This window comes from Sinohyriopsis cumingii, chromosome 3 (genome assembly GCF_028554795.1).
Source record: "Sinohyriopsis cumingii isolate HCF-2022 chromosome 3, ASM2855479v2, whole genome shotgun sequence".
Lineage (NCBI taxonomy): Eukaryota > Metazoa > Mollusca > Bivalvia > Unionida > Unionidae > Sinohyriopsis > Sinohyriopsis cumingii.
The window spans coordinates 118,565,179-118,579,565 of record NC_142963.1 but is presented as its reverse complement, the minus strand read 5'-3'; the positions used below and the strand labels follow the sequence as shown (position 1 = coordinate 118,579,565).

Genomic DNA, 14,387 nt, shown 5'->3' with positions numbered 1-14,387 from the left:
CTATTTTCTTCACTGCCAGAATATATCCTTTCTGTATCTGTAAAGAATTGGTTAAACATGTCAGCTATATCCTACAATGAAGAATCAATACTGTCATTACAAAAGTTGGAATGGCATGGTCTTTAGATGGAATGGGCTCATTCAGATACTGCCACATTAGGAGATAGCATGTTTGTTTTCTTTAATATTACATCTAGTTGCACAGTAATTTTTCTTAGATTCATTTATTAAAAAGATTAATTTATTTAGACATTTTCTTAGTTTTTCTAGTCATTATTATTTTTGAAATTTATTCCTTTTATGTTAAGATTCATTTATTTCAGAAGATGTACATTTAGGTTGATAGTGATATATTTTTGTTGATGTATGTTTGTTTAGAACCTTGTTAAAAAGTCCATACCACATGTCAAGAACAGTGTTTAATGTCAAAAATGCTTTCAATCTCTTGGAAAGGCATTTGAGCCAAGCCATAAAGGAACTTCATTTATCATAATGTTTCATTTGTCTTTACTTTCTTTGTGTAGAAAAGCAATGAGATTTGGAGAGTGTTTAGTTATACCCACTGGATCATTGTCACTTATGGCATAAATTGGCACTTTCATTTCACTGACAATTACAGGTATGTTGGTTACTAAGAGAGAGTCAATAAATGTAGTGTTGTATTCAGTTACCATTGTTGGTTTATCAATCATTTGGGATAAATTATATATCTGGATGAAATTTAACCACTTCTGAGGATGATCCTTCAACAGAGCAATATTGAAGTAACTATAAATAACTGTTTTATATTCTTCATTTAAAAAGAACTTTTCAGTTTCTGTTTCTCATTTATCAACCCAGTCAGAGGTATAACTTGGGTGTCTATATGCAGAAAGCAAAAGTACTCGTCTGGATGAGGAAGTAATATTTCAACTGATATTGTTGCTGTGTTGCCTATTTCTAAATCATCCCTTTGCCTACAGCTTAATGAATGTGCATAGTATAGCAGAATACCCCCTCCATGACCGTCTGTCTGTCCTTTCCAGTATCTATAATGAGTATTTTATCAGTTGCTGAATTCAAAAAGGTCTCACATAGTTGCAAAATATCAACTGTCCCTTTCTGATGCAACTATAAATAATTTCATCTAATTTAGGAATAGCAAGATGAATATTTAAATTTTCTATTCTTAAACCTTTCCTATTTAAACCGAATGTTGTATGGTTAACAGAAATAGTTTTATTTACAGAACATAGTTGATATATTGTCTTTTAAAGAATTCACCTCGTTACTAGAAGAACATGTACCAGTATAGTCACCGTATTGTAGCTATTAACCCCATCACAACCAGGATATCATAACTTGTCAGATATTTGAGATCCTAATGACATGGAGAGTTTTTTAAGCACTTAATTGTTACATCTACATTCATCATGTACTTCAGGCAGTCACATCATCTGACCTTGCACATTTTGTCTGTGTGTGTGGTATTTCTGATGGCAGACGCTTAGAATATCTAAGATTCATAATCACTGCATTGTTTTTCTTTACAGTTTGTTTCTGGTTAAATGTTGCATAGGTCTGCACTTCATCGCCTTTATCCTATGGGTATATACATAACTTTCGTTTATCTCCTAGTTCACTACAAACATAGCGATGAATCTGCTTTCCATGCCTCTGGGTTACATTATATCTCCTTACTCTACACAATATACACAATATTCTGACTCATGCCAACCCCCCCCCCCCTTTAGAAGTCTTCAATAGTCAGGATTTTGTGATGAGGGACAAAGGTACTAACACTGCACTAGATGACCTTTATCAGGAGCTTTAGATTATTCATGAAGACAGATAGCAGAGATTGCAACATCATTCTCTTAGTTGATTAATTGCTTCCTCATGCAGAGCAAGCCAGCAAGAAGCAGCTTAAACATGGGAAAATAATGCAAGATAAAACAAAACTTCCACCATTATGATGCAATGCTTGCAAATCTGATTACTATTTAATGCTTATTCTGATATGCAAGAATGGAAGCTCAATTAGTACCACAGTCTGCTTTATAACTGGTTTATGATTACCATGATAAGATGCTACATGCACAACAGTCTTTCACTTTGGCTGAGTTATCAGAGGACACTTTTTGCTGTCTCCCTATTACTATAAAAATTTGGGGTTTTCTTTCAATTTAAGGGGACAATGGCAGTCTGGGATGCAAGAATATCCCAAGCTCATTCAAGATGCATCACTTAACAAAACAAAAATGTTGATTAACCTTGTTGAATATTGTCAAGCTGAACATGAACTTAGAGACCACAAATGGGACCATAGAAATCCATTGATAAGGGCCCCGAAATCAGACATGAGGTTCAATAAATACGCCATCTTAAGTTGGGTACTCCATTCACACTGGTATAAAGATAACCACTGCTTTGGCAAGAAACGCTGAGCTTTATTACACAATACTGAGGTAAAAACGAAACCCGGAACAGTGTCCGCTTGTTCATGATAAAAGCCAAATTTATTACTGACCCTTCCAAATGAAATTTTTTTTATGGTTCTTATTGTGGAGAAAGCTTTTGGCTTCATGAAGAATAATCTACATTTACACCATCATATTATGGGTCGAAACTGTTGACTTTAATGGTCAAATATGGAGTCGATTTTTTATGAAAATTTCTTATGTTTTTGTGTAGAATATATGTAAATTAAAAATTGTTTCTTAAGTGCAATTAACTCCCACATAATTCATGAAAGTACTGACTTTCACACTAAAATTAGTTACGAGTTGGCTTGAACTGTACAACCTTCAGACCTGGAGTTTGTCAGCATGAACAATGTCATTAGACAAACATCGATTATTGATGGAATGATCAATTTAGTGAAAATAAGTTTTTGTGAAGCATATATCATAAAAACAGAAAAAGGCAATTGTTTTATTTTTCTTAAATTTGCTGATGGGAGCAAAAATACTAATTAGTGATAAACTGTATCATTACAAGCTATGCCAGTATTTCTCATCAATTTTCTTCCAAGCATATTTAAAGCATTCAATTAATCAAGGAAGGTTTAAAGAGAACTACCACTAACTATTGGTCAAATAAATACTAACTTAAATGGCTGGTGGTTAGATTCTCTCTACCCACTCTCTCCTCTCACAGTTACCAACCCACCCACCGTGTCTATCTCTACTCATAATACAAACTATCATTCAGTCAACACTGTAAACTTACCTAAAAGTAATTCAATCCATATAAACCACCTTTATTAAAAATCCTAAGAGTATCCTTCCCACCTCGGACCTTTACTACACTCATTACTGTGTGTGAATAGAGATTTGTACAATAGGAACAAGCAGCCAGCTTCTCTGGGTTACTTTGATCTTGAACACAACCTTGGCTAAGTGGCTGTTATCAGCAGAAACAGATCAAATAATATGTTTACTTCTCTGTGGCCACACTGCTCTAAATCAGAACATCAGGCTGTTACATCTAACTGAGGCTGAGTGGGAGGAAGAGTCAAATCGAAAAGAGCTTATGTTAAGGGCACATGGTAATTATTCAATTCAGTATAATAAGCTTATGGAAATATAATCATATTCAAAATTCAATATATATATATATATATATATATATATATATATACACACACACACATATATATATATATATATATATATATATATATATATATATATATACATATATATATATATATATATATATATATATATATATATATATATATATATATATATATATACATATATATATATATATATATATATATATATATATATATATATATATATACACACACATATACATGTATATGTATGCACACACACACACTGTACAAAGAGTGAATGAGAGAGAGAGAGAACTACAAATTATATGCTATCCTTGGATTCTACAGGAGAATGCTTGATAATAGTAAACATAATTAATATTTTAGTACAAATAATACTATCATACTGGTTAGAGAATTATTCATTTGTACTCTAGGGAGATTTGAACCCAGGTCCACAGGTAAATGGCACCCATCACCTTGTCTACATGCACCAACCCATATTCCATCATTACTAATCACGCATCACCAAAAATGATGCTAGAGTCAGTGTTATATGCACTCGTGCATTGCAGACAAACATTACTCGCATGGTAACCTATTTACACAGTCATTTTTTATTCTTATGAAAGAAATCAAGGTATAGAGGATCAATTATAGAGAATTACAAATATACACCAAACAGAACAGGTAGTGCTATCCCTGGATTCTACATTGTAGAAGAACGCTTGATAATACAAGGCAGAATTAATATTCTTGATACAAATAATACTATCATACAGGTTAGAGAATTTTTAATATGTACTTAAGTGAGATTTGAACCTAGATCTGTGGGCAAGTGGCAGTCATCGCCTTGCCTACACACACCAGCCCATATTACATCACAACTAAGCACACATCACCCAAAAATGATGCGAGAGTCAGTGTTATAAGCACTCATTGGTTTGAAAGTATCATTTGTATTAATATATCCTCCCAGACCCAAACTTCATAGCATACAAAAAACCATCTATAATGTATGCTGCTGTGTTGAGAAACCATATGTGCCATATTTTAAAAATACATGTGTTCAAAACCTTTATCACCCTTTCTGGACCTAAGTAATAAACTGTTTTTTTCATTACTGAGGCTACTAAACCAAGCTAATACAAAATATGACAGTGCACCCTTACAGCCTTTCCTTCATTTAATTTCAATTTATTATACAGTTAATAATCAATAAAAAGACGATTTTAATTCGTTTTTACTTCAAGGAGTCATCATGTCTCCTCAGAACATATATCCTCCATTGTTTGTTTACCCTTCCCAAACTGGTTGTAATCAATTTAAGATTTTGTACTGTGAACCCCTAATGTAAACCTGAAGCACTTTATACAAGTGGGAAACAATTTACAAATATAATGGCATTCTGATGTAACTGAAAACAAGTCTAAATATTGAGGTGAACCTGAAAAAATACCTGGAAGCATTATGGATTATCATCTAAAGCAATTATAAGTAAAGGTTACTAAGCATCTTAAGGGTTAGAGAAAGGAAGTCACGCTGACATAATATATATATACATAATAAATATATATATATATATATATATATATATATATATATATATATATATATATATATATATATATATACACACACACACACATATATGGGGCCCAGAGTGGCCGAGTGGTCTAAAGCGTTCTCCATTACAGATCACTGCCATCTCACCTCTATCTGCGCTGGGTTCAAGTCTCGGATTCAGCCAATGTGGGTATGTGAGAAAGCATGCCAGTAGCTTCTCGTGGGTTGGTGGTTCTTTCCGGGGTTTTCCCAGGTTCTTCCTCCACCATTAATACTGGCCGTCATATGTAGCCTATTGTGTGCTGAAAAATGGCGTTAAACCCCACAACAACAACAACAAAACACACACACACACACACACACACACACACATATATATATATATATATATATATATATATATATATATATATATATATATATATTAAACCCTCTAAAAAATCAATTTCCAAATGCAAACTCATGCATATGAAACACCTTACCAGCAACATTAAAAGGTACATTTGGGACTGAGATTAATCATGTAGTGCTGCCTTATGGCCCAATGAAAGCCTGGACAGCAAACAATGTAAGACATTTGTTCAAACTTACTTAGACTTACACAGCCCGTATAAATACCTGACACTGTCATGTACAGTAGAAATCAATGTTTTTCATATTACCCAATTCCTAATTTCTGATATACAAAACTTAACAAATCATTTGTGTCCTTCATTATGAATTTTCTTGCACAAGCCTGTATGTTTTCAACCTGTGTACACGAATGTGTGATTAAATCCTGTGCTTGTCTAAAGTTGGATTCTTTTTATACAATATTTAAATATGGAAAAATATCTAGCTGGTAGGAATCAAATTTTCCCTTTGTATGTAATTCATTTGTATAGACTTGTGATATTTCGATTTTGTAGCCTATCTACCTGTATTTCATTTATATTTGGAAAATTTCTATATGAGAATTTTTCAATAAACAGGTCAAGGTAGAAGTATCAGGAGTCTCTACCACAGGAAGCACTATCAGCACTTCATCTTACAGCACATTTTAGAATTTTCCTAATTGCAAAAGTGTATTCTAATTGATTAAGCTTTTTGCATATTTTAAAGTTATCTTGCTGACTCTAAGGAGGACCTCCCAAGTTTACTTTTACAAGTAATATTAGTGGCAATTGTTTGATTTCTTGATAATCTTTTACCTTGCAAAATATGGCATATCATTTTTCAAATAATTCAGACTCTGTTACATCATAGCATTTGTTGTCAAACCTTTTATTCTGCCAGTAAATCAAGAGAACAACTCCACTAATAAAGATTATAACAGGATTCATAAAATGGCCTAAAACTTCTATTACACATGAATGTAATAGGGACTGGGAGACAAAATGCAATGACTCTGTGTGTTTTACATGGCACATTACATTACTTAAATGGCAGCTTTTAAACTTCAGTCTGAATTTACAAGTCATCCTAAGGAACCGTACTGGTCTGTTTGAAGTATCTTCTCTGGCATGGAACAATGAACTGTCCCTGTTTTTGCTCTTTCTCTTTCTCCAAATTATGACATTTGTTTTTTTAACCATTATCTAGGTGCCACTTTCTACAAAAGCAATACAGCTGGTGTACAAGTTTTTGCAAGCTTTCGCTCGTTCCTCAAATAAAAATCAGATAATCTGCCCTTAACAGGTGGGTTCATTTTGATCTGCAATTATGACAAAGTCAAAATCATTTCTTATTAAAAAAAGGTAGTGTGCTAATGGGTGTTTTGAGGCTGGATGGTGAGTTTCAGTTTTCCTAGACCAAAACCCCTTCTTGATTCCCTATAATATTTTCCCACTGGGAATATTTTGCAAACATGTGCATCTGCATGGAAGCTTTGCTTGTCAAATCTGTATCAGGGATTCATGGGTTGGGTAGCCATGATATGTAAATGTGGTCTCATACATGCCCTCTATGGCAAAATTAACTGATTCACTATCAATGAATTGGGGCCCAGAGTGGCCAAGTGGTCTAAAGCACTCACCGTTATGGATCTCTGCCATCTCACCTCTGCTGTGTGTGTTCGAGTCTTGGATTCGGCCAATGTGGGTATGTGAGAAAGCTTGCCAGTAGCTCCTCATAGGTTGGTGGTTCTTTCCAGGGTTTTCCCGGGTTCTTCCTCCACCATTTATACTGGCCACCTTATATAGCCTATTGTGTACTGAAAAATTGCGTTAAATCCTACGACAAGAACATCAGTGAACTGTTGCAGACACATGGAGAGCTGATGGAGGGATTGTTTCTTAATCCTCTCCACTCCCTCTCCATCCCCACCACAAAGCACATGGAATAAATAAAATCATGTGAGTTGTCCCGTGCTCATCTGTCCAATATGATACTGCTAACTAGGCAGATTAGGTTCCAACAATAGATTTATTTGATTTTCATCTATTGTAAATCAATTACCTGTTCTCTGTTACTAGTGCCCTGGTTCTGTTGATATCTAATATATAAATGTATCATCATGGTCTCCCTGTGGAGATCCAACATGTGTCCATCCTGGTCTATAATTGTAAAATGCAGTTGTGTCAAGTGGGAATTTAACTACATGGAAGATACACAGAGGTCATCAGAATAATCAAGAGTAAAGCACCAAGGGGTGCATTCAGGGAGAACCGGAACAATATAAAGCTCTACGATGTTATACTCGACTAACCTAAAAGGTTTGCCCAGTTCCTCAAGCCATGTCAGTTCATAACATTTTTGAATTAGTGTTAGCAACTTTAACTGGTACTCGGGTGGTTCTTGTTATGGAACATACATGTGTTTCTCTATCATCCTCTTGCATTAAGTCAAAGCCTTTGAGAATTTTAAAAATTGTGCTTGATCAATCAGTTTCTTCTATGGCTATTGTTATATCTACAGCACACAAGGTCATCTCAACAAGCAGACCCAGTTCCTATTTTGTTCCCATCATGGCAGCAGTGCTTGTCTTGACTTTCTTGACCTGCTCCATGCATTTGCATATTGGCTTAATAACTAGTGCAAACATTTATTCAAAGCCTGCTGTGAAGTCATCCCATGTGGACTGTCATAACTAACAGCATATCTTGTACATGTTTAAGGGCACCATGCAATGAAGTCACAGAAAAGTTCCATGTATTCAAAGGCAGCTTTGCAATATTGACCAGCAGCCTCTCCTATGGCGTCATAGAAGTTTAATTATTATATGCTCATTTTTTTCATTTTTTTCTCTGTTAACTTTACAATGTCAGAATCGTTCAATATTTTACGATACTGAACTCACATGCAACTTCATACTGAACTCACGTGTGCCATAGTGTATTAGGAACTACTCTGTAAACAGATCTGTCAGTGATGTACACTCTCGTAGTAGATGCTTTACATTTTGGTTGATTAAATTTGTTTTTGAATGAGCTAAACAAGATGTTTCATGGACTGCCACATACCAGCTGCTTTGGCACATTCCACGTTAACTTTTTTGATACAATGTTTCGATATAGGCTAGCTTTAGACACCAGACTGGGTTCTTACAAATAATATGCAAGTGACAAGGCATAAACTGTCTTCTTTAGCTGGTAATAAGAATGGCAAAAAATATACATGTACTTACAGTTTTACATCCTGAAATTTCCTCAAACTGTACTTTCTTAGTTCTGCAAATCTGTACCATGTCATGGGTTTTTAAGCATGATTACTCATTTCGAAATTGTACTGTAATTTCGACTATATTCCACGTGCATATAAATCCTCCTTACTGCACTCAAAATAAAATAAACATTAAATTGCATGGCATCTTTTTGATAATTGCAATTGAAAGACTTCATATTTTTCCCAAATTATGATTTCAAACATTCAATGACAGAACAGAAACACACTTGCAGATGTCACCACGCTTTTCCCTCGCTGCTTCAATCTGATGTATTTCATGTAGAATTGGCAGATAAATCCAATCCATAATCAAAAATTTCGTACAATCGACAAAAATACCCAAATTTATTCATTCCAGATCAAATGGAAAAGTTGTTGCAATGCGCATTCATTCACAATATGACTCCAAATTTCAATTTTAAGTAGACCAAAATGTCATTTTCTTTCAAAAGTTATGTCTAGCTCATGACTTAATGAAGTTCAAATCTATCTGGGTAGAGTTATGTGCACATTAATAATGTTGTTGTTGTGTAATGATGAATCTGCACTTGTGTATTTAGTTTGGAATATGGCATGCATTCAGTTACTTTGTTTCTTGTAGTTTACTTTCTTAATATAATTAAGCATTAGCTAAGAAAAGAAAATGAACATATAATAAAAAGGTTACTGCATTTGTATGGGAAGATATGAATTCATTTTGTCAGATGGATATACTGTACTCCCAAGGTCGTGCAGTATTTCCATCCGAAAAACTCGTTCATATTTTTCCATACAAATGCAGTAACCTATAATTATTGTGTATTTTTTTCATGGTTGTTAAACTGCTTTCTCTAAACCACAAGAGTTATGTCCTCAGTATTATTTTTTCCATGACATCATCATTGGGTTTTTCTGTTACTTCATCACTGGCTTTACAATGACATTTTCATTTGCTTTTTCCATATTATTTATTATTTTATTATTCATTACGGTTGCAGATAATTTGCCATGATTGAAATTCCTAACTTGAAAATCATTTCATTATTTTACTGGATGGTTCTTCAGGAATCATTGAAAAACCATCCAAGTTTGATTGTAAACCAGATAAGCAATATGGATTCTGGAGTGGTATCAAGCAATTACTAATGGGCAGATGACACATGATAGACACAGGACCATACCATAAGCTCAGTTGAACATACAGTCAGGTGAGATAAAAACTGTTATGTACCAGCGGAAAATAAATGACTTTACAAGCATAAATGAATGTTTATAAAGGAATTTACCATTAACTGTCTCATGTGACCATGGTTTCTCACTATCTAGAAAAAGAAACTCAACCTTATCCACCCACTTCTTGTCCGTTCCAATGTTAATTTACCCCGATCCAATTATAAAACTATTTCAAACTTGTTCAGAATTCTCAATTACAGCAATTGACACCAGATACATAATTGTATTCTTATCATTCAGTTTTATTTCTAAATGATGGGGCCCCCACACCATTTCCAACCACCAACCCAACCACCAATAAAGTCTGGATCTAATTTGTTACCAAATATAAAATATTATAAAGACGAAAAATGAATGAATAAATGATCTGAATTATATATGAAAACATTATGAGAAATCATATTAGAAAGTAGAATCTTCAGCAGAAATTCTGCTTGATAGAAAGGTGCTTACTTATCACTCACCAGATATTCACCATATATAAGCATGTGACAGTTTATTCTGAAGGTTGCACTATAAAGTGGTAGATGTTACAAAAGATGAAAAGAGATCTACTTATCATGTGCTTATCCCTCACTTAATAGCTTAGTGCATGATGCTGACAAATTTAGAATCAACGAAAACTGACATTATTTTTCTTTGGTATGAAAATTCTCGATCACAAGGTCCAGCTGTATCAACATTATGAACATTTTTCAACATTATCCACTGAAAAGTATGTTTGTAAATACGATTGGTTATAACATAAAACTAATTATCATAACCGATATTTCAATCCAAAATCATTTTTGCATTTCATAAATAATTTCTTTCAATATGTACTACTGTATATAATATGAACATCTGCTCAGTTTGTTGTCAACATCAGAATGTTTTTCACATAATTCATCGAGCAGAGGTCTATATAGCCAGCTGCTGTTGTGACATGTTTTCACTAAAAAAAATTCATATAACAAATTAAGATACAGGGTCCAATATGCTACCCAGAACATCAATTTATTTTCTCCTAAACTGTAACTGGAATGTGCCTAATTAATGTTTTTTATCAACAATCAATTGGGCCAATAATTGATTAAATCTTGCCCTTTGTCCCTATATTAGTGTTATTTATGGATTCGTTTTGGACCCACTGGAGCAGTCATTGGCGCAGGTACTGTACATACTAGCTTATAAGACAAGTCAAACTGCAAAGACTCAAATCTGCCGACAAACCAATTTTTGTTTTTACAATTTTAAAAACTCTTTTTCCTGATTGATTGTCATCAAAGACAGATTACATACTAAAGCTACATAATGTCAAATGTTAAAGATAAGGGTGCTCTTGATCAATGTGTTAATCAAATTTAGGAGTCTTGCTCAGTTTCAGATTCTTAATCCGACTGGCGACTAGCTATAATTTCTTAATCCCACTATATATAATTTCTACACTGTAATTCATATTAGTGTCTCTATGATTTTAACCAGATATAATGTGTAGCAATCTCCTTATTAGGTTCTGATGATTGGTGGGTTTTTTAAAATCTGAAAGTGTTGATATTTGAGGTTAGAATTTTCTTTGTAAGATGGGACTAAAGGAAGTCACTGTGTAGGCTCAGTGGTTAGTATGCAGGACTTGTGACCAAAAGGGTACAAGTTTAAATCCTACCAATGAAACACCCTGGGTTGGCTACAACAGTGCATCCGTGGCCAAGACATGTTACTCCAACTGTCTTAACACTTAAAACAATCTGCTTGTGTTGATGTGCTGTACAACATTAAACCAAGCCACATTTTCTGCAAAATTACGCATGTCTACAAATTTTATCAGCACAGTTAAATAAATGACAGGTGGCTTCAAGACCTGTTAGTTTCATTTTGATCATTTGTGCAAGCTCATGTTTTTAGTGACATGAAAGTTTACACTACATTCTCCCCAAATCAACATCTTAGTGGAAATCAATTCAGCTAAAGTGACCTGGGTAATCTTTCTGTTACCCAAGGGACTCAAGTCAAACAGAACCTGGAAAACTGTCCTTGGTTTCTCAACTCTCTGCAAGAGAAGCAATGTTCTGGTTCACCCTAATGGGAGGACAGAATTTTCATCGTTCTCTGTGTGTGTGTGTGATTTAGATTTTTAACATAGCTTTAACAATTTTCCAGTCATATCGCTATGATATCAGCAGTGTGACAGTTTATAGTGATGTCTAGTGATGCAGTGTAGCATGATGTAACACCCAGTCACATTATCCTGACACCAGGCAGACCAGTCCTAACCTTAACCTCTTAATGCTGAGCGCCTAGCAAGGCAGTTGTTAGCACCATTTTTATAAGTCTTTGGTATGACTTGGCTGGGGTTCGAAGCCAAGACCTTGAGTATCTTCGTCCCAGAAAAGTAAAAGCTATGCAATAACAAAAGGTATAGTATTACTTATATATATATATATATATATATATATATATATATATATATATATATACACACACACACACACCTATTTCTATTTTCTTATTCTGGGGCCCCGAGTGGCCGAGTGGTCTAAAGCGCTCTTCGTTACGGATCACTGCCATCTCACCTCTGTCTGCGGCGGTTCGAGTCTAAGATTCAGCCAATGTGGGCATGTGAGAAAGCTTGCCAGTAGCTTCTCGTGGGTCGGTGGTTCTTTCCGGGGTTTTCCGGGTTCTTCCTCCACCATTAATACTGGCCGCCATGTATAGCCTATCGTGCTGAAAAATGGCGTTAAACCCCACAACAACAACAACATTTTCTTATTCATTATTACACATTCACTAACAATTCTATTCTTTAATTCTCTGTAAAATCACTTTTACTGATAGCTCAGACTGACATATTTTTAAGACAATATTTACCAGAGAGCAATTATAGGGACAGATGGTCTATACAGCCATCAAACATCACATTGTATGTATCGAGAGCAGGTTTTAGACTTAATGCTGGATGACACTTGATTGCATGCTGATAGAGATCAATGTTCTGAATATGTATATGCAACTATTTCGAAAATAAGCCCTCGATACCTATTATATGCCTCAGTAATTTCCGTGGGAGGTAGGCAGTTCTGGTTTGGAGGTTCCACATATAGCATTATAACCCCATCAATAAGCTATATTGGAGAAAATTTGATCTTTGTCCCTGCAAACTGGAAATGTATCACCCCAGGAAGAACTAATCATGTAATCAGGAGAATGCTGTCTGCCATGGTGTAACAAACAAGAGAAATCTTTATAAGATATCCAGAAACAAGCAGACCCCCCATCCCAAAGAATGCTAGGATGAGAGGTCTGCTATGTTGGTGTTATCCAACATTATCTAATGCCACACACCAATGACCCAGATTGATTAATGGTGTCTTAATCTAATTACTCTCCTAGTGACCAGGGAATGTTTGTCTTATGGTACTGAAAGAACCAACACTGAAGTACATTGTAGAGAGATAAATTATCTGAACACATAGTCTGAGTAGTCTAGTTTTTTTTATACTATTTATAACTGTCAGTGAAAATGCAATGATAAAAGAAGACATTTACAGTCTTCTTATATTGCATACTTGCATTTTTTCTGGATAACCTATGAAAGTTATTAAAGAATTTGTTGCAATACATTTATCACTTGTGATCACTGAAGCAAAATACTGCCTCACCGTGAATTTTAAACATGGGAAGAAATCAATACATTAGATATTTCAAGAGGCTGCATGTCAAGAAGTCCCTAAGATTTTGACATCACCACAACATACAATAGTGACAGTCTGCATACACTACATTCCCATATTTAACCTAATAAGAGCACTACCTCCAAAAGATCCCCACCGTAATTTTTCTGTTGTTTTTCTTTTCCTGGTAGCTGACACAAAGTTCTATTAAAAAGAATTACTCAAGAGTAGAAAATGGGTCTTATTTATTGACTTAGTCGTGTTTTCACCTATGTACATTTCTTTAGTAATCTGCTTTTGGTCATACATGTATATACAATAAAGGAGGCTGGAATCCCTCTAATGCTTGTATATTAGAGCCACAGAGGGCTGCTTTTAAAGTGTACATGTAACAGACCTATTCCAAAATGTGGAGCAACAACTGACAGGTCACCATTGTTCAGATACTTGTGATGCATTTCAATTTGTGAATAATGGATATACTGGTCCCATCATGTAAAAGTCTGTTATCACACAAGCATGATTTCTTCCTCACTTGGGGCCCCAAGTGGCCGAGTTGTCTAAAGCGCTCTCCATTACGGATCACTGCCATCTCACCTCTGTCTGCATGGGTTCAAGTCACAGATTCGGCTAATGTGGGTATGTGAGAAAGCTTGCCAGTAGTTTCTCGTGGGTCAGTGGTTCTTTCCGAGGTTTTCCCGGGTTCTTCCGCCACCATTAATACTGGCCACCATGTATAGCCTATCGTGTGCTGAAAAACGGCATTAAACCCC

General features: G+C 34.8%; 1 protein-coding gene across 3 annotated transcripts in view; it reads right to left on the bottom strand.

Moving 5' to 3' along the window:
* Positions 1-14,387, bottom strand: part of LOC149803680 (G protein-activated inward rectifier potassium channel 2-like) — a 208,860-nt gene that overhangs the window by 155,708 nt on the left and 38,765 nt on the right. The window contains exon 1 of one of the 3 annotated variants that reach the window (XM_089953457.1): positions 3,211-3,390. The exons of the other annotated variants lie outside the window; for them this stretch is intronic. The gene's annotated coding sequence lies outside the window, so the exon portion shown is untranslated. Of the gene's footprint in view, positions 1-3,210; positions 3,391-14,387 lie in introns of those variants that run through there. 3 annotated transcript variants of the gene reach the window in all.